Source organism: Scyliorhinus torazame, chromosome 7, assembly GCF_047496885.1.
Source record: "Scyliorhinus torazame isolate Kashiwa2021f chromosome 7, sScyTor2.1, whole genome shotgun sequence".
Classification (NCBI taxonomy): domain Eukaryota; kingdom Metazoa; phylum Chordata; class Chondrichthyes; order Carcharhiniformes; family Scyliorhinidae; genus Scyliorhinus; species Scyliorhinus torazame.
Window position 1 is genome coordinate 67,775,690 of NC_092713.1, and position 21,494 is coordinate 67,797,183.

The window sequence follows — 21,494 nt, forward strand, 5'->3', positions numbered from 1 at the left end:
GTCTGAACTGTACGCAGAACAATACTTTTCACTGTACCTCGGTACACGTGACAATAAACAAATCCAAATCATTCTATGAGGATATGCTGGATTCATCAGACAGACTGCTTTATTTAAAAGATTGCACTCTAATTTCCATATTTCCCAGCTGGTTAATCCTGTTTTGCATTGTGTCCTATGCCATCACTATTGTATTCGACGTGTAAATAAACTGATCCACAAAATTTTCAGGGAAGTATCTCGTTTCGGGTAAAACCCATTTTAACACGTTAAAAAGCAACGAAAGTCACAATTTGGAAACTCTGGGTAATTAGTTTGCTTTTTTCTATCAGTGGGCCAATTGCGAAAAGAAACTGCAGTTTATATTGCAGCAAATGTTCCATTCTCACTGATTAACACTGTGGAATTTGAGTATCACCCAAAAAAAGTAGACAACTGTCGAAGTAAGAAGAATTGTAGGTTTGATGCCCAGCGTGACGTTTAAATATCCAGCAGCCATACCAGGCATTTCTGCTCCAGTCTTGTCGTACTGTGCATCCTGCCCTTTGCCAACCCTGTGTGCCATTGGAAGCTGTTAAATCCTCAGTTCTCCTCATCCACTCTTTGCTGAACCTGTAGCAATTTTATAAAAACATCATTGGTCGATGCACATGTTTCCAAGGCAATAGTGACTGTATGGAGTCCAAGGTATAAAAACCGCTCATGTGTTTCAGCAGCAAGGAAAACAGTTGAGGCTTATGTGATGTTTTAAGCTAATGTTTAACGTGCAACATCCATCTATATCATGAAAGTAAGTCAAATATTTACAGAAATCACTGTGTGTTTATAATACCATTTGGGGCTCGATCCTAGCAACATGTTTGTTGTGTGTTCCAAGCTGCAACTGATGTTTTGGTTTTAAATCCCTGTTGGATTAAAAAATAGATGTGAACAAACTTGGATTTTCACACTGTGATAACATTGCTGGAACTCCCTTTCCTTTCCTAATAATATTAGCATAGTTCAGTTCAACCTGAATGACAAATGGACGTAAATGTGTGCCTTTTATAATAGATTTGTATAAAGGACTCCCTTACACTTCTTCTGCCACTGCAGCTGAAAACCTCCAGGCCTAAAGATCAATAAGGAGGCTGTGTGAGAAAAATGGTACTTGCTGGCTAGATCAAGTTCAGACCTGACCTGCGAAGGACAGACCTGCGAAGGGCAGGCGTATCCCTGCCTGACCGAGACACTGGTGCACGTTAATCAACAGTGAAGAAGTTTCATAAGTGGTGGAAACTTTCTTTGGTAAAGGAATACAGTATAAAGGTAAAGAAGTGTTGTTGCAACTATACAAGGCAATTGTGAGGCCACACCTTGTACACAGTTTTGGTCCCATAATTGAGGAAAGATGTAGTGGCATTGGAAGCAGTTCAGTGGAAGTTCACTAGTTTGATTCCAGAGATGAGGGGTTTGTCATATGAGGAGAGATTGAACAGCTTAGGCCTATACTTCTAGGGTTTAGAATAATGAGGGGAGATCAAATCGAGGTATACAAGATGATAAAAGGTATGGATAAAGTAGATGTGGAGCGGATGCTTCCTCTTGTGGGCATTGTAGAACGAGAGGTCATAGTCTCAGGATAAGAGGTAGCAAATTTAAAAAGGAGTTGAGGGGGAACTACTTCTCCCAAAGGGTTGTCAATCTCTCAAATTCGCTACACCAGAGTGTGGTGGATGCTGGGACAGTGAGTAAATTTAAGGAGAAGTTGGACAGATTTTTAATTAGTAATGAGTTGAAGGGTTATGGAGAATAGGCAGGATGGTGGAGTGAAGGCTGGGGTGAGATCAGCCATGATCGAATGGCAGAGCAGACTCGATGGGCCAAATGTCCTAATTCTGTTCCTATATCTTATGAACCTATGAACCCTGGGATGAACATTTGAATGTAGCTCTTTTCCAAATCTTTTATGTCGGAAAATGATCAGAAAGTCCTCAAATTCAACATAAAATTGTGAACTGCCATCAGTTATGTTGACTTGGCTACTGGGTGCATCTGATCATAGAATTATAGAGGCCATTGGGCCTATTGAGTCTGCACCGGCCCTTGGAAAGAGCACTTTACCTAAGCCCACACCTCCACCCTATCACCGTAACCTAGTAACCCTACTTAACCTTTTTTGGACACTAAGGACAATTTAGCATTGCCAATCCACCTAGCCTGCACACCTTTGGACTGTGGGAGGAACCCGGAGCACCCAGAGGAAACCCGCGCTGACACGGGGGGAAAGATCAAACTCCACACACCTAGTGACCCAAGTTTGGAATCGAACCTGGGACCCTAGCGCTGTGAAGCAACAGTTGCTAACCACTGAGCTACCGTGCTGCCCCATGATGGTGAAAGTTGGTGAAAATGTTCAACATGGTAGGGTAGCAGTGAGAAGATAGCATACCACTGCTCTCACAAAACCAGTGCTGTAGCATGCAAGCTCTTAATGAGTTGAATATTGTGATAGCGGAATGGTGTCATGCCCGGTGAAGGCACGTCCTATTCATAACTTAAAACATGGAGTGGAATTTTCCGATACCTTGTCAGTGTGTCAGGCTCTGACTGAAACGCAGCGTGTCGCTCTCTAGCTGCACAACCAAGTTTTAATCCAGATTTTGAGCCATTCTGAATTTTAACAATCAGTGGGTGTGGCTTTCACCTTCACTATGATGGGGCGGGGCCTGATAGAGCCAGTGAGGCTGTCGGGAAATTAACTTTAAATCAGCACAGAAAGAAACCCACCCCCACCTTCCCCAAGGATACAAAGGACCCACCCCCAACCCCCCAATAAGAATCGCGGCTCCCCACTCCACCACCACAAGCATTAGCATCGGGGCCTCCCTCCCCCCACAACAAACAGAATGGGAACCCTGCCCCCAATGGGCTCTCCAGAGGATCCGCCCCTGGCACTTCCCCCTGGTGCATGTTGGCATTGTCAAGTTGGCAACCTACTGCCCGTCATTTCCCTCTCGCTCGGGGGATATACCTACCTTCGCGCCCCCAGGGGATCACCGCGACTGAATCTTGTTTTTCCAAACCTGGTGTAAGCCTCACTCGTAATGTCACGTTAGCAAGATTTGACTATTCAGTGAGAGGGGATCTTGTGGCAGGGGGAATCGTTAATTATATGTAAATGCATTAAAATGTGTTAAAATGAGGTTCTCGCCCTTTGTGGGCATGAACCTTGTTGCATCTTCAGCGAGGGGTGTGGAAAATCAGGAAATGAGAACTCGCCAGCGAGAATCTCATTTCCCGATTCTTGCGAGATTTTGCACCCATGTCACCATTCGTGCTGACAGTGCGCATGGGCACAAAATTGCCCTAATAGAATGTGTTTTTATGGAAGCCTTTGAAAATGCTTTTAATATAGTCACCCAAAAGGCGGCTAGGATGTCTGCCAAGTATCAGGTGGTCTTTGCTTATTCAACACAGACTACCTCAAGCTTACAGAAGGTCGTAACTGAATCACTCTGGGTGGAGGCCTCTTCCGGGAATGATATACCAAGCTAAATGTTATCTGTGGGAATTAAATTTGTTATTGTCTGTGTTATCAAAACATTAAAGTCAATAAACGCCTAGACATTATCGGCAATTTTAATGTTTAAAAGTTTAAAAATTAAGTTAAAAGAAGAGTGGAAGAGACCAATTATTCACAAAATAAATATGAAAGGCCTTCATCTATCCCCTGTTCTATATCAATACCTTTTTAACTTTCGGCTATTCTGAGCGGGCAATGGCTGTTGATCATGTGACTGAAACTGGCCTTCGATAATAAAATCCTTTATTATCCCCAGAAAAATGTCTTTAAAAGCCTCACAGGCTTATTTCTAAATCCAAGTCCACCTGTAATAAAAATTGGACCTTTTGATGTGAAAGGAACAAGTTCCTAACTACAAGGTCTGTGGAGCATTCACCTCTTCGAGGGATTCCTACAATGATCTTAATATCCAACTCTCTGAACTCACCTAAACTGCAAGTCAGGAGTGGTCTTCCTCCTTTGCCAGATCCGCAAAGACTGTTATCCTGCGAGGAACTATAAATCATTCTTTTGTTTACAATTTGTAAAAGTGCTCTGTTCTTTTTAAATGTATTTTCACTCAAGTGTGTGTATTGAGTGCTGAATGATTGACAAAGCATTTAGACTTGGGGTGAGTATTTGAATAAATAATATTTTTTTCCAAACCCACAAAAGTCTACTACTGATTCTTTAAATTGACCACATGCTAAAGGGAATCAGCCCTGATTGAATGGTGGAGTGGACTTGATGGGCCGAATGGCCTTATTTCCGCTCCTATTTCTTATGGTCTTATGGTCTTATGGAGCTTAGAATGCATTCCCAAAACAACCACACAGTTTGCGGACAGCAAGGGAAGAGATTTTGGAGTTTCAGTTTATCCCTCCTCCCTGTCTGTAATGAATGGTAGGCTTTTTAGATAGGTCAACCCAGGTAACAGAACATATTTTAACCCAACAAGTATGTTATATTACATATAGTAATATCTTGTTACTCATTTGATTACTTCCAGAACAGTCGGATGGTTGATGTTCAGTAATACTTACCTTCTGGGAGCAGAGAGGAGTGGACCTGTGTGGGACACTGCTGCAGGGGAGAGGATAAAGGCAGCGCCAGGCTCGAGGCCTTCACTTACCTTCATGGAGCAGAGAGGAGCGGACCTGCGTGGGACACTGCTGCAGGTAGAACAGCTGCTTGTCTATTTGTTTATTTCAAAATTGAAAAAAACACGGTAATTTGATTTAAATGACTATTTTTAAGTTGATTTGAATTACTATTTTTAAATCTCACTTAAATAACTATTTTGGGTTGATTTAAATTACTATTTTAAAGTTGATTTAAATAACTTTTAAAATTTTAATTAAATAACCTTTTAAATTTCAATCAAGTAACGATTTAATTTGTTGTCAGATCAAGCAAGATAAATACTCAGGGATAAAGCGAATTAAATAGTATACAGGAGATTGGATATAATCCGACACAAAAACATCTTTCTAAAGTTTAATTTGAAAAGTTTAATTTAAAGGAATAAATCATGGCAGGACAGCTCCAAGGTGTGGTCTGCTTCTCTTGCTCCATGTGGCAGGCTGGGAACAGTTCCAGTCCCCAGGGTCAGCATGTGTGCAGGAAGTATCTCCAGTTATAGCTCCTGGAAGCTCGAGTTTCAGAGCTGGAGTGGCGGCTGGAGACACTGTGGAGCATCCGCGAGTCGGAGAGCATCGTGGATAGCACGTATAGAGAGGTGGTCACACCGCAGGCTCAGACTCCGCAGGCAGGAAGGGATTGGGTGACCACCAGGCAGAGCAAGAGAGCGAGGCAGGTAGTGCAGGAATCTCACTTGGCCATTCCCCTGCAGAACAGATATACCGCTTTGGGTACTGTTGAGGGGAATGGCCTCTCAGGGAAAAACAGCAACAGCTAAACTCATGGCACCATGGTTGGCACTGCTGTAGAGGGGAGGGGTGATAAGTGTGACAGTGCAATAGTTATAGGGGATTCAATTGTAAGGGGAATAGACAGGCGTTTCTGTGGCCGCAAATGAGACTCCAGGATAGTATGTTGCCTCCCTGGTGATGGGATCAAGGATGTTTCGGAGCGGGTACAGGACATTCTGGAGGGGGAAGATGAACAGCCAGTGGTCATGGTACACATTGGTACAAACGACATAGGTAAAAATAAAGGGATGAGGTCCTAAAAGTAGAATACAGGGAGCTAGGAAGGAAGTTAAGAAATCGGACCTCGGAGGTAGTGATCTCAGGATTACTACCGGTGCCACGTGCTCGTCAGAGTAGAAATGACAGGATATATAGGATGAATACGTGGCTGAAGGGATGGTGTCAGGGGAAGGGTTTCAGATTCCTGGGGCATTGGGACCGGTTCTGGAGGAGGTGGGACCTGTACAAACTGGACGGGTTACACCTGGGCAGGACTGGAACTGATGTCTAGCTATTTGCTAGAGCTGTTGGGGAGAGTTTAAACTAATGTGGCAGGGGGATGGGAACCGATGCAGGAAGTCGGAAGGTAGTAAAACAGGGACAGAAAAAAAAGCAGTAAGGGGGAAAGTGTAAGTCAAAGAAGCCATGGTCAAAAATCAAAAAGGGCAACAGTACAAGGTACAGTGGCTGAGGGGAGCTCAGTGAATAGGCCCAGTAATACCAAAAGGAATAAAACGGGAAGTAAAAACCTAAATGGAAAGTGATCCGGCAGGTTGTTACATGAAGATATGTTCAACGGGGGCAGCACGGTGGCGCAGTGGTAGCACTGCAGTCTCACGGCGCCGAGGTCCCAGGTTCGATTCTGGGTCACTGTCCGTGTGGAGTTTGCACATTCTCCCCGTGTTTGCGTGGGTTTCGCCCCCACAATCCAAAGATGTGCAAAGTTGGTGGATTGAACACGCTAAATTGCCCCTTAATTGGAAAAATGAATTGGGTACTCTAAATTTAAAAGAAAAAAAAAAGAAAAAAGAAAAAAAATGAAGATATGTTCAACAACAAGGAAAATTAGGAGAAAAGTTAAGAGGAAAAATAACTTAGGCGAGGTTTCTGATCAAGGTGTTAAGATTCAAAACAGAGGTATAAAAGCCAACATAAGTGAATGACTATGATTTAGTGGCCATTACTGAAAGATGGTTAACAGATGGTCACAACTGGGAGTTAAATATTCAAGGGTATCAAACTATTCGGAAGGACAGAGTGGATGGTAAGGGAGGTGGTGTAGCTCTGTTATTTAAGGATGACATCCGGGCAATAGTAAGAGATAACATCGGTGTTATGGAGGATAAGGTTGAATCCATTTGGGTGGAAATCAGGAATAGTAAGGCGAAAAAGTCACTGATAGGAGTAGTCTATAGGCCACCAAATAGTTACATTATGGTGGGGCAGGCAATAAACAAAGAAATAACTGATGCATGTAGAAATGGTACAGCAGTTATCATGGGGGATTTTAATCTACATGTCGATTGATTTAACCAGGTCGGTCAAGGCAGCCTTGAGGAGTTTATAGAATGTATCAGCGATAGTTTCCTAGAACAGTCTGTAATGGAACCTACGAAGGAACAAGCGGCCCTAGATCTGGTCCTGAGTAATGAGACAGGATTGATTAATGATCTCATTGTTAGGGATCCTCTCGGAAGGAGCGATCACAATATGGTGGAATTTGAAATACAGATGGAGGGTGAGAAGGTAAAATCAACCACTAGTGTTTTGTGCTTAAACAAAGGAGATTACAATGGGATGAGAGAAGAGCTAGCTAAGGTAGACTGGGAGCAAAGACTTTATGGTGAAATAGTTGAGGAACAGTGGAGAACCTTCCAAGCGATTTTTCACAGTGCTCAGCAAAGGTTTATACCAACAAAAAGAAAGGACGGTAGAAAAAGAGAAAATAGATGGATATCTAAGGAAATAAGGGAGAGTATCAAATTGAAGGAAAAAGCACACAAAGTGGCAAAGATTAGTGGGAGACTAGAGGATTGGGAAATCTTTAGGGGCAACAGAAAGCTACTAAAAAAGCTATAAAGAAGAGTAAGATAGATTGTCAGAGTAAACGTGCTCAGAATATAAAAACAGATAGTAAAAGTTTCTACAAATATATAAAACAAAAAAAAGTGGCTAAGGTAAATATTGGTCCTTTAGAGGATGAGAAGGGAGATTTAATAATGGGAAATGAGGAAATGGCTGAGGAACTGAACAGGATTTTTGGATTGGTCTTCACAGTGAAGATACAAATAACATACCAGCGACTGATGGAAATGAGGCTATGACAAGTGAGGACCTTGAGATAATTGTTCTCACTAAGGAGGTAATGATGGGCAACCTAATGGGGCTAAAGGTAGACAAGACTCCTGGCCCTGATGGAATGCATCCCAGAGTGCTAAAAGAGATGGCTAGGGAAATTGCAAATGTACTAGTGATAATTTACCAAAATTCACTAGACTCTGGGGTGGTCCCAGCGGATTGGAAATTAGCAAACGTGACACCTCTGTTTGAAAAAGGAGGTAGGCAGAAAGCGGGTAATTATAGGCCAGTTAGCTTAACTTCGGTAGCAGGGAAGATGCTGGAATCTATCATCAAGGAAGAAATAGCGAGGCATCTGGATGGAAATTGTCCCATTGGGCAGACGCAGCATGGGTTCATAAAGGGCAGGTCGTGCCTAACTAGTTTAATGGAATTTTTTGAGGACATTACCAGTGTGGTAGATAACGGGGAGCCAATGGATGTGGTATATCTGGATTTCCAGAAAGCTTTTGACAAGGTGCCACACAAAAGGTTGCTGCATAAGATAAAGATGCATGTCATTAAGGGGAAAGTAGTAGCATGGATGGAGGATTGGTTAATTAATAGAAAGCAAAGAGTGAGGATTAATGGGTGTTTCTCTGGTTGGCAATCAGTAGCTAGTGGATCAGGGATCAGGGTTGGGCCCACAATTATTCACAATTTACATAGGTGATTTGGAGTTGGGGACCAAGTGCAATGTGTCCATGTTTGCAGACGACACTAAGATGAGTGGTAAAGCAAAAAAGTGCAGAGGATACCGGAAGTCTGCAGAGGGATTTGGATAGGTTAAGTGAATGGGGTAGAGTCTGGCAGATATAATACAATGTTGACAACTGTGAGGTTATCCATTTTGGGAGGAATAACAGCAAAAGGGATGAATATTTAAATGATAAAATATTAAAATATGCTGCTGTGCAGAGAGACCTGGGTGTGTTAGTGCATAAGTCGCAAAAAGTTGGTTTACAGGTGCAACAGGTGATTAAGAAGGCAAATGGAATTTTGTCCTTCATTGCTAGAGGGATGGAGTTTAAGACTAGGGAGGTTATGCTGCAGCTGTATAAGGTGTTAGTGTGGCCACACCTGGAGTATTGTGTTCAGTTTTGGTCTCCTTACCTGAGAAAGGACGTACTGGCGCTGGAGGGTGTGCAGAGGAGATTCACTAGGTTAATCACAGAGCTGAAGGGGTTGGATTACGAGGAGAGGTTGAGTAGACTGGAACTGTACCCGTTGAAATTTAGAAGGATGCGGGGGGGATCTTATAAAAACATATAAAATTATGAAGGGAATAGATAGGATAGATGCAGGCAGGTTGTTTCCACTGGCGTGTGAAAGCAGAACTAGGGGGCATAGCCTCAAAATAAGGGGAAGTAGATTTAGGACTGAGCTTAGGAGGAACTTCTTCACCCAAAGGGTTGTGTATCTATGGAATTCCTTGCCCAGTGAAGCAGTTGAGGCTCCTTCATTAAATGTTTTTAAGATAATGATAGATGTTTTTTTTGAAGAATAAAGGGATTAAGGGTTATGGTGTTCGGGCTGGAAAGTGGAGCTGAGTCCACAAAAGATCAGCCATGATCTCATTGAATGGCGGAGCAGGCTCGAGGGGCCAGATGGCCTACTCCTGCTCCTAGTTCTTATGTTCTTATGTTCTGAATACTCAAAGTCTTCAAATTAGCAAATACTGTTTATTGAGTAATTATTATAAATAACTATGAGTTTGTTCACTCTTCTACAACTATAACTGAAGATTAGATAAATAAGATTAAGTATATATAATGTTTAACTACACCTGCTCACAAAGCTATATCTCTAACACTTTGTTCACTAGTCACTCCTGATACGAAGAGGCGGGAACCCCCTCTGAGTGTAGCTTATATACATATATCTGGTGCTGCCATCTAGTGGTTGTCTAGCACTTACTTACAGATGTTAACCCCTTACATACCTGCAGATGTAAAGACCACTACAAGGTAGACATTTAAAATGGCTCTGGTGACACACCCCTAACATATGCTGTCCCACAGGTTGTAATCTTCTCCTTTCAGCAGGCAAGAGGAATAGATTTGAAAAGTCAGTGCAGTTCGCCTTGAAATATGGAGATTGGGTTCTGCTGATATCATCAGGGGCCCAACTGTAACTTTAAGCTTAGGCCTGCGGGTGGAAGGCCCACCTGCAGGAAAGAGGAGCTAGGGACACAGGACACCAGGAAAGGTAAGCTCATGTTACGTTTGTTTCTGAGTGAGCCAAGAGGAACAGGAATGTTACTTCCAAATTCACAAAGAAACCCTGGGCGTCCCTTAATCATATTTCGCTGTCAACCCTACTACCCAAGACAATGATAGAATTACACATCACACACCACACTGGACTCACTCCTCACTCTTTCCCCATAACCTTCCAAGTTTTTTCCTTTCCAGGTATAAATATCTTTTTGGAAATGCACTTACATGAGGATGCACAGTGATGGGCTCCTGCGGCCCAAGTTCCTGTTCCTGCTTGCACACACTAATTAACGAGCGTTTCCCACCAGGTTCAGAGGGAAGTAGACTCATAGAGCTGATGCAGCCTGGGATCAAAATCTCCTGGGTCACTTACTGCGGGGGACCAGACAGTTTGAACCCACCTCGGCCTCCACCCACCAGAGTATCACCAGAGGTTAAAACCGACCCTTCTAAGATAATTCTCATCACCCGTACTGATTTTTTGTTTTTATGATGTTGTGAAGTTTTCCGCCATATCAGGATCTAGCTCAGCTGAATGAAACCTGTTTCCACTGGATACTCTTGAAACAGTATTTGTGTGGCTAAGAATTCTGGTGTTTTATTAATGCTAGATACATCCCTGTGTTCCACTTCATTGTGCTTTAAATATTCCACGATTCAATGATTGACTAATCACGTAAATGAACATTAGATCTCATAAACCCAGGCAATCTATAATGAGATGTAACGGTTGAATAAAGACTTTGCACAACAGCAATACATTCCAAATTACTGGAATATATCACATGTTGCCAAGAGAGCTCGATATCTCAGCAGGGAAAAGACTGAGTATTCTATCTGACCATGACTCACGCTGTAAATCACGAGACAAATGTATTCAGCACTATCGCAAATAAACAACGCGTATTAAGAACAGACAGTGCATTTACAGGAATTGTGCGCTGATATTGTTCGCAATTCAAAAACCCTTGACATGCAAATTTATACATGGCAGGAATTGCGAGGGATTCCCTCCCGAGTTCTGCTTTCGGACCCGCCATTTAGAACGGGTGGCCTTCCCCCCCGAAATGCAATTCTGCCCCCCCCCCACCACAGAATGTCTGGGTCACCCCACCCCCCACACACCCACACACACACACACAGTATGAGGGTGACCCGGCTGCCCCTGCACAGAGCCCACCATCAGAGGCACCCATAAAAGAGACCCCCGCCAGGGAACCCCTCAATTTCAGAGATGCCTGCCTGGAAGCCCCGAATAAGAGAGACCCTATCTCAAAGGTTCATAAGAGCGACCACTGCCTGGAAGCTAGGGAGCAGTCCAGAAAGAGACCGTGACAACAATCATTGCTTTCACACTCCCCTGTGCAATAAACCTGCTCAGGCAGAGGAAGCAGCATCTGTAGGTTCCTGGAAAGAGAAAACCAGTCAGCTGGATTTAAACCTCCTCAGATCTTTGATCTTCACGCCTTTCATTCATATCTATAGAATTCCGATAGTGCAGAAGGAGGCCATTCGGCTGATCAAGCCTCCACTGACCCTCTGAAAGAGTAAACTACCTGGGTCCACGTCCCCGCCCTATCCCTGGATGCTAAGGAGCAACTTTGCATGACCAATCCACCTAATTTTCACATCTTTGGACCCAGAATTGGAAACAATACTCCTCTTGAGGCTTAAGTAGTGTCTTAGAAAGTTTCATCATAACATACTTTTGTACTCCATGTCCCTATTTATACTTCTTGTGATCCTGTATGCTTCATTAACATTGCTCTCTATCTGGCTTGCTACCTTCAATGATTTGTTCACATATACTCCTAGGTCCCTCTGCTTCATGGAGGAGGCCGCTCGCGGATCCGGCCCACAAAATAGTCCCCCACTTCGGCCGGCTCATGCACCCAGACCGCCCCCCACACAGTGCCCTCAGCCTCGAATATTGTCCTCCCCTGCCCGCGGATCGGCCCTCCCCCGACTGTGGCGGCGCTGGACTGAGTCCGCAGCCACCACGCTGAGTTCCCGACAGATGAGACCACACGTGTCCCGCACTGTCGGGAACTCAGCCGGTCGGGGGCGGAGCATCGGGAGGCAGGCCTCAGGCAATGTCCTGAGGCCGTCGATATGTGGTGCGGCGTACTCTGTTCCTGGCTTCCCACATAGGGCAGGAGAAGCATATCACGGCTTTGAGTTCTCCTGCCATGACCTGTCCATTTAAATTAAACTTTTTGGGCGATACTTCAAATTAAAGAATATCAATTACACTAGGGCCTTTCTTCCCTGGATCTCGTTACTACAGAATATAACTCTTAAAAACTATGAACCACACAATAAGTATCTTTCACACTATAAGTGATAAAAGTAGTAAATACCTATGCGACCGTACTCATCCAATCAGCTGCTTCCACTTGTCCCATGTCGCTTTTCATAGAATCAGAGAATTTACAGTGCAGGAGGAGGCCATTCGGCCATCGAGTCTGTACTGGCTCTTGGAAAGAGCACCCTACTTGAATCCTGACATCACCTCAGGAGCTCCAAACTCTAAGCTAGCACTCCGTTCTTGCTCTTTCTTGCACTCTTTTTCTCTCCCCAGCTCTGCTCTCAGTCTCGTTCTTTCTCACATTCTTTTATCTCCTGGCTCCGCTCTCAGTCTCATTGTTTCTCACTCTTTTATCTCCCCCTGTCATTGGGATACTTAAGAATAAGAAAAGGCAGTGCCCCCACTATGACTGATGGTGCTTTCACTTACAAACCTTAATGAATTGGGCAGAATTTTCCATTGTGGAGCCGACGTGCCATTACAGATGGTAAAGTCTGCCTAATCCCTGCTGGGCGGCAAGATAGATTTTAGTGCCTAATCCTATGCTTTCCAACTTATTGACTGTACATTAGCAAAGAATTTGCCAAATCTCATGGCAGAGAAGGCAGTGAATTGCCTGCATCAACATTACTTCCTGGGGTCAAAGATCTTGCTGCCATATTTAAATGCCACCCACACTGCAGGCCAGGTGTTATGTCATACAAGTAATCCATGGTATCTAAATTATCAATACCCTCTAGGATTCAACAAGGCTTGCCTGGAGATTCTTCTCCAGACCGCCCAGTAAAGGCGGGAGCCCCTCTTTTCCCCAAATGGGAGCTGGAGGTCCTCGCACCTGACCACCCCAGCTTGGGAGGAGGTCTACAGGGAAGTCAGCACCCATGGTACTCAAAGGTGGGCTGCCCTGTTGTGCAGGAAAAAGATGAATGATCTGATCCACTCCACCAGGGTAAGTGAACATTCTCGTCACTCCAAACTCAGACTCTCAGAAGGGCATCAGGAAGTCTAAATGTTAGAGTCCATAGGGAGATCACACACTCCCAGCAAATGGGACATTAGCACTGCATGTCTGCTAGCCACTTTAAGATCACCATCTCACATAATATTCTGTACAAGGGACATCTTAATACTTTACTGGGGAGGACACAGTACTCAGAGCAGCCATGTTGGCTTCTCAACTGCTCTTTCATAGCACTCCAATTTCTTCCTCCAGGACAATCTCACCCATAATCAGCAGGAGAGATTGAAGACGGAAGGGGAGCCCCAAAGCTGAGAATATTCTTCTCCCACAGGGAGCGGGTGGCAGAGCTCAAAGGACAGGATAGGGATCATTCTTGCATGGATTAGATGCCAATTAAGACCATATGCAACGCAGCAACTATACATAATAGATTTTCACCTGAATGTACACCATTAATAAAGAAAGGCCATTCATTGTGCTCGAGAGCCTTGAGTCCAGCACTCAGCTGAGCCACGCTTGCCTTGATTTGAGTAAGACAGTTACAGGGTGCGCCTTCAATTGGCTCAGATCTGCTATGCTGAACTCCTCCCACATGCATTGTGACCCCTCCCCTCCTGACTAATCCTTTTCTAGCTTGACGTTCGAAATGTGCCATTGTTAGGTGAACTCAAAAACACTGCTGCTAACATTTGCGCATGCAAGGCCAGCATCCAATCTTCCCTTATCTCCCACCCAGTCTCTCCCATCCTCATTCATCTTCACTGTCTCCTAATTCCTCTTAGATTCATTGAGGTCTACATCACAGGAAAGGCCATGCAGCCCATCACGTTTGCACTGGTCAAAAACAACCACCTAACTATTTTTCAGCACATGGCCCATAGCCTTGTATGCCTTGGCATAACAAGTGCACATCTAAATACTTCTTAAATGTTATGGGGGGGTCTCTGCCTCCACCACGTTTCCAGGCAGTGAGCTCCTGATGAGGGAGATCGCCAATGTCTCGACCACCACCACGCCCCCCCATGCGACCCCCAAAACTCCTCAAAACCCCAACTCACCGTACAGTCACCTATAAGCTGACTCACCTGTCAGCTGACAGTGCCACCTGGTCATTGTGGTAGTGCCAGGCTGGCACTGAGGCTGGCAGTGCCAAGATACCCAGGTGGCACCAGAAGTGCCAGGGTGACACACTTCCCTGAAGGCAAACACCTGGGGGCCTCCAATCCCCTGAGGGAGCCCATTTGTGGAGACCAGCACTGAACACTGCTCGCCCGAGTTCTCCGAGGTGAAGAGTTTAGATCCCAGTGCCTTGGGTCGATCATTGGAGAGCGTATAAGACTGAGACTAGCTGTCTCACTCTAATATGCAGATTTGCAAAATTGTGATCTCACCCACAATGGGCAGGATTCAGATCGTGATGTCTTGTGAGATTACGTAAGATCTTGCGAGGTGTGCCGACCCGGGTAGATCCTAGAAGAGGGATCTCCCACCATCTACTGGCCAAGCCGCACTGCCTTTCGGGCACAACACGGCTGGTAGATCACACCCATAATTTTTTTGTTTTATAAATTTAAAGTACCCAATTCTTTTTTTTTTCCAATAAAGGGGCGGTTTAGCGTGACCAATCCACCTACCCTGCACATCTTTGGGTTTTTCAGGGTGAGACCCACACAGAGAATGTGGAAACTCCACACGGACACAGGATCAAACTTGGGCCCTTGGCGCTGTGAGCCAACCGTGCTAACCACTGTGCCACTGTGCCGCCTTGATCGCACTCATGAGATGCAAATGAATGTAAATGTTGTTCCTGGCTATTGTCTAGCAATATTTGACTGCATGCACATATGTGTAAATCTTGTGCCAAGTTTCAAACTTGGTTTTGAGTGTAGAGTATGACTGCCAGCCATCGTGGAAATACAATTCTTGCAACATCTTGGCTTACATCTTTTATCCACTACTTGTCTCTCATAGCTCGATACCCTCTGGGGTTCTCTTGAACCTGAAATAACCTTGCTCTACCCATAATGATGTTCGATACATGGCAGCAAATAAAAGATAAATGTTAAAACTAGTTTTAGTTTCCTCCTCAAGGTAATCAGATTAATAACAGAGTACTTTCTTTCAACCTGTTAGTGGGAATTGAGGAATAAAAGATGCTTTTCACTTTGTAGGTAACATTCGGTTTGGGAAGATAGACCCCCATATGTTGCCTTTCAGTTCTAACAAGGAATGCTGGTCTCCTCTGCTTTTACAATGATACAAACATCAAGAGCAGCAACAACTCCCCAGTGCCACACCATTAATAACGAAAGCATTATCCTGATGGCAGAATTGGATCCCTATTTCATTGCATCTCTGATGCCAGTTAAGTTACTTTTGCAATTCCTGTGCTCATCTTGTCTATGACATCTACTTCCTGCTATCTCTGTCCTATTCCCACTAAACTGCAGACTAACCAGCTTTCCTTCCTGGCCCCTATGTCAGCTGATATTGTTAACTGTCCTCTCTCCTTAGATAGACCGCTTCAAACTTCTTCCCAAAAGCCTGACCCCTCTGTCCTGCGAACTACCCTCCCCCACCTGCAACCTCTCTTTTCTCTCCAAAGTCCCATGAATGTGTTGCCTCTTAAATCTGTTCCCATCTTTACAAGACCGCTATCCTCATGTGAGGTTTCTGTCCCTGCCATAGTACCATAAAATTATAGAATCGTAGAATAATAAAATTTACAGTGCAGAAGGAGGCCATTCGGCCCATTGAGTCTGCACCAGCCCTTGGAAAGAGCACCCTACTTAAGCCCACGCCTCCATCCTATCCCCGTAACCCAGTAACCTCACCTACATTTTTTTTTGATACTCAGGGTAATTTAGCATGGCCAATCCCCCTAACCTGCACGTCTTTGGACGGTGGGAGGAAACAGGAGCATCCGGAGGAAACCCACGCAGACTCGGGGAGAACGTGCAGACTCCGCACAGACAGTGACCCAAACCAGGAATCGAACCTTAGACCCTGGAGCTGTGAAGTGACAGTGCTAACCTGTGCTACTGTGCCGCCCAAATTGTCTTCTATTAAAGTCACAAATGACATCTTGGTATGACTGAGATAAAGGCACACTATCCCTCCTTGTTCCTTTCAAAGGGGCTTTTCACAGTAACTTCATTTGAAGCCGACTTGTGACAATAAGCGATTTTCATTTCAAACTACCTGCAGCCTTTGATGCAGTTGATCACACTGTCCTGCTCCAATACCTGTCCACTGTCATCCAGCTGGATGAAACTAACCTGATATGGCAGCATTCTTATCTATCTAATAATAGCTGGAGAATCATCTGCAATTGCTTCTCTTCCAGTTAAAAATGAGAAATATGCTTAGAATGAGCTTATGTTTAATAGTCAGCCTGGAATAGGCAAAGGAATTGTTTAGTGTCGCAAGTTTCCTTTCTCTGGAAACTGCTTAAAGTTTTTAATTTTTCCTGGAACAATTGAGTGGAATGATTACTCTGAGATGAAGACAGCTGTAGTTAGCCTGGAAAGTAGCCCGTGGTCAGGCTAGGCCTCAATGATAGCGAACAAGCAACTCAATAGACACTTCAAACAGCTTGGAAAATTTACCTGGCTTAATTAAGCTGCTTGCCGAAATGCAAAAGTCAACTAGCATGTGGAACCAGAATCAAAGTTACTTTAATGAATCACTCCAAGGTTCAATAGTCTGATAAGAAATAAAACAAATGGTTGGGCAAAACGTTTGTTATGAATAGCTTGTCAACCAGTCTTTGGACAGCTTTAGGCTTAAATAACTGATCACGAGTGGATGCAATCCCTGAATGTCAGTTTGAAAGCCAGAAATGGAATGTCTCTTGGATGCATACAACTGATTGGGTGAACAATGTGAGAGGAGTTAAGGAAAAAATGGTGTAAAAGCTTGGGTAATTAAGAACAGATAGGTCAATGCCAGAAGCTCATAGCAGGTAAACAACATTAAGATAGGTGTTCACTGCATGGTTTAGGCACAGAATGCCACATACTACTGAATATTTTGTAATAAAGGAAGTTTGTATAAGATAATAAGATTCTGTCAATATAATAACCAGGTCCCGTCCCTAAGGCCTCAGTGCAGTAGGGCATTGGGGAAGAACTATCGAGGGAAACAGTTGAATAGTTTGAGAAGTTCAGAAGACATGAGATGCTGAGAGGAAAAGAAGAGAAAGAAGAGAAGAGATATTCTCGCATGCCAGCCTGCCTGGCCTGGATCAGTATCCATTACTTACCATGGTTGTAGGTTTTGCTGTATACCTATCTTGACTTAAATTCTGATTAAATTAGACTTATTCACCACATTGGTTGCAGTTGACCCTGTTTATGTTCAGGCATATTGTACTATCCCGCGCCATTACCTTTGGGGCCCCTCAAGGATCTAACCTCGACCCTGTTCGATTTCTCATCCACATGATAATAATAATCTTTATTGTCACAAGTAGGCTTACATTAACACTGCAATGAAGTTACTGTGAAAATCCCCTCGTCGCCACATTATTATTATTATTACATTCCGGCGCCTGTTCATGTACACAGAGGGAGAATTCAGAATGTCCAAATGACCTAACAGCATGTCTTTCGGGACTTGTGGGAGGAAACCGGAGCACCCGGAGGAAACCCACGCATACACAGTGAGAACGTGCAGACCCCGCACAGACAGTGACCCAAGCCGGGAATTGAACCTGGGACCCTGGCGCTGTGAAGCAACTGTGCTAACCACTGTTCTACCATGGCACCCCGGTGGCATCATCCAAAAAATAGTCTCAGTTTCCACATGCAGGAAAGGAGTTGCTTATTTGGGGCAATTAAAAGTGGAAATTGGGGGATGGTACCATTGAGGTGGACAGCCAAGAATAATCTTGTAGGAGGATAGAGAGCGAGAAAGGTGAATAGCCCAAGATGACATTCTGCCATAATGGGTTGCAGAAATTAGATATTTCATGGAAAAGCTTTACAATTTTATCACTTCATCAGAAAATTTGTAATCATTTTCCATTCCACTTCCAATGTTTGAAAAATTGTTTTTCTCAGACTCCATACAATTTTGCAATATTACTTTGCTGCCGTCCCTTCCCATCTACAGAACTTCTTCCCATCTACAGAGACCTTTCCTACTTTGCACTCAATTGTAAAGGTCACGCAATTCCATCTGCTGCCGAAACCCATTGAAGTCGAGAATGGGTCATTCTGGTAACGCATAACTATGGGATCAAAGAAACATTATGAAATGCTATGCGCCAGGGTGGCACAGTGGGGCAGTGGTTAGCACTGCTGCCTCACGGCGGCGAGGACCTGGGTTCGATCCCGGCCCTGGGTCACTGCCCGAGTGGAGTTTGCACATTCTCCCCGTGTCTGTGCAGGCTACGCTAAATTTCCCCTTAATTGGAAAATTAACAGAAAATAAATGAAATGCTATGTGCCTTTTCCATCAGACTGCTCGACAATGACAAACAAATTCAGCATAATGATTAATGGAAAATAACAAAATATATTTCTTGTCTAGCTTTTATTTGCCTTTTATTATTGATCCAATGACCGATAATGGAATCAGTCCATTTGGAGTCCACAGGCGCAATACAGCGGTCTTGTCGCGCCCGACTTGGCATCAGGAGGAGGCTGACGAATCTAATGAGAGGACTCTCACGTGATTCGTGATGTTCAACACGTCTTGCAAGATTTAACAAAATCTCGCGAGACAGCGCGATCTCGATCCCGCCCTCACTGGGTATGATCCAGATCTGCATATTTAAATGATCATTAGATTAATTTAAATATGCGTTCGCAGGTTATCCTGGCGCCTGGGACCTAACGGCTGAGCCTGTGAGACTTTGCCGTTGCGCTGTTCAGTATTAGTTTCCGCAAACATGGACCCATCGTAATGGCACCTGGGCCATTAGAGATTCCCAGATGGTTGAGGACAGGACAGGCTGGCACCCTGGCACTCCCACTGGAACCCAGGCACCTTGGCACCCTGGCAGTTCCACTCAGGCACCCTGGCAATGCCACCCTGGCCAGGATGGCACTGCCAGGTTGGCAGGAACACAGCCAGTTTGGCAGCAACACTGCCAGGTTGGCAGGGACACTGCCAGGGTGCCAGGGTGCCAGGCTTCAGTGCCAGTGCGCCCAGGTGTCAGGTTTGCACTGCCAGGGATCAGGCGTGGGGAGGCCTTACTAGGTGGTGGGAGATAAGGGGGAGTTCCGGGGCCTCCCCGAAGTTGAAGCGGGGTAGTCGAAAGAAAGGTTAGGAGGGCTGAAAGGGGGAGGAGGGAGGGGGAAAGGCGGGGGGGGGGGCGGGGGGGGGGGGGGGAGATCAGGGAAGCCAGACAAAATTGTTCATCAGCAGGAAATTACTCAAGTGCAGCCTCGATAGAGAGAAACTCCCTGAGGCCAAAACAAACGGCAAAATGCCCGAAAAACACCCCGCTAAACGCGCCCAAAATTGGACATACATTTTTTCCTTTGAACCACGTCCCACATTCCTAGATTGTGTTTATATAAATCTCTTTCATGGGTATTTGTTTATGTGAATTTGTAATTGTAGCCTTTAATTACTTTGTATGGGGGCATCATGCTCATCATGTTGAATGGGGGAATGGACCATTTTTTAATTTGAGGCAGCTAGTGTTAATATTAACCACCTTCAGGCCAGGAACATCATAGGTGGACAGAAACTACATCTTAGGATGACCATAGAATTCTTACAGTGCAGAAGGAGGCCATTCCACCCGTCGAGTCTACACCGGCCCTCTGAAAGAGCACCCTACCTAGGCCCACTCCCCCACCCTATTCCCATAACCCCATCTAACCTGCACACCTTTGGACACTAAGGGCAACTTAGCATGGCCAATCCACCTAACCTGCATATCTTTGGACTGTAGGCAGAAACCGGAACAACTGGAGGAAACCCAAGCAGACACGGGTGTAATGTTCTCTGTATGCATGGATGGCGAGGTCTTTGTAGTGAAGTGATCAGAGAACATACGGCTTTGTAAACGAACAAAACTGTTTATTAATTAACTAAAACACTCAAAGGGTCATCTGGTCTCGAAACGTTAGTGCTTTTCTCTCTGCCAGATGCTGCCAGACCTGCTGAGATTTTCCAGCATTTTCTCTTTGGTTTCAGATTCCAGCATCCACAGTAATTTGCTTTTAGCCTGTTGTGATAGTACATTGGTTAGTCTATTAAGGTAATATGTTGGGAAATGGTGGTCTAATGGTGATGTTATTGTACTGATGCTCCAGAGGCCTAGGCTAATGCTCTGGGGTCACAGGTTTAAATCTCACCAATGCCAGCCATTGGAATTTCAATTCAATTAATAAATTTGAAATGCAGAGCTATCATCAATTATTGTAAAAACCCATCTGCTTCACTAACGCCCTTTAGGGAAGGGAAGCCTGCATTCTTACCTGGTCTAGTGTACATGTGACTTTAAAAACATTATTTCATGAAATGTGGGCGTCACGGGCTGGGCCAGCATTTAATGCCTATCCTAATTGCCCTTGATGGTGCATTTAAGAGTCAACCACATTACTGTGGACCTGGAGTCACCAGACCAATGACAATATGGTTGACTCTTAACTGCATTCTGAAATGACCTAGCAAGCCATTCAGTTCAAGGACAATTAGGGATGGGCAACAAATGTTGGCCCCGCCAGTGACACACACATCCCATGAAAGAATAAAGAAAAAAGAATCTGAATATATGTTTATGTATATGTCATCACAGGAAGTGATGTTATATCATGCTTACAACCTTGTACAATCGGTAGCATGTGAAGCAGAAGTCTCTTCGAAATTCTCAGAAATTATTTCTGCACCTTCTCCAAAACGTTCACATCCTTAATCCCTATACTGGACACAAGTTGAGACAGGAACAGTGTTTTATAAAGTTTCATTGCAACATCCATGATTTTCTATGTCCCTATTTATAAAGCCAGTATGATTTATTAACAGCCCACTTGCCTTGTCACCTTCAACGACTTGTGCACATATTGCCCAGGTCACTCTGCTCCTGCACTTTCTTTAGAATTGAAGGGGCATAAACAGCCAAAATAATCATTATCAAACAAGTTACAAAAGTGATGGGGAGAATCTATTGGCATGCTCCCTTATTATACTTAATTTGGTGTAATGAATGGGTTAAATCTTATCAGCCTGCCTT

At 44.4% G+C, this 21,494-nt stretch overlaps 2 long non-coding RNA genes across 2 annotated transcripts; one reads left to right on the forward strand and one right to left on the reverse strand.

Annotated features, from left to right (window-relative positions):
• Nucleotides 1–91: 91 nt before the first annotated feature.
• Nucleotides 92–10,603, reverse strand: LOC140426280 (uncharacterized). The gene is made up of 3 exons (XR_011948177.1): nt 10,257–10,603; nt 833–905; nt 92–612 (listed from the first exon to the last, which is right to left on the reverse strand). It is a non-coding gene; the product is annotated as an uncharacterized lncRNA (long non-coding RNA).
• Nucleotides 918–17,601, forward strand: LOC140426281 (uncharacterized). The gene is made up of 3 exons (XR_011948178.1): nt 918–1,308; nt 4,554–4,722; nt 17,388–17,601. It is a non-coding gene; the product is annotated as an uncharacterized lncRNA (long non-coding RNA).
• The last annotated feature ends 3,893 nt before the right edge of the window (nt 17,602–21,494 follow it).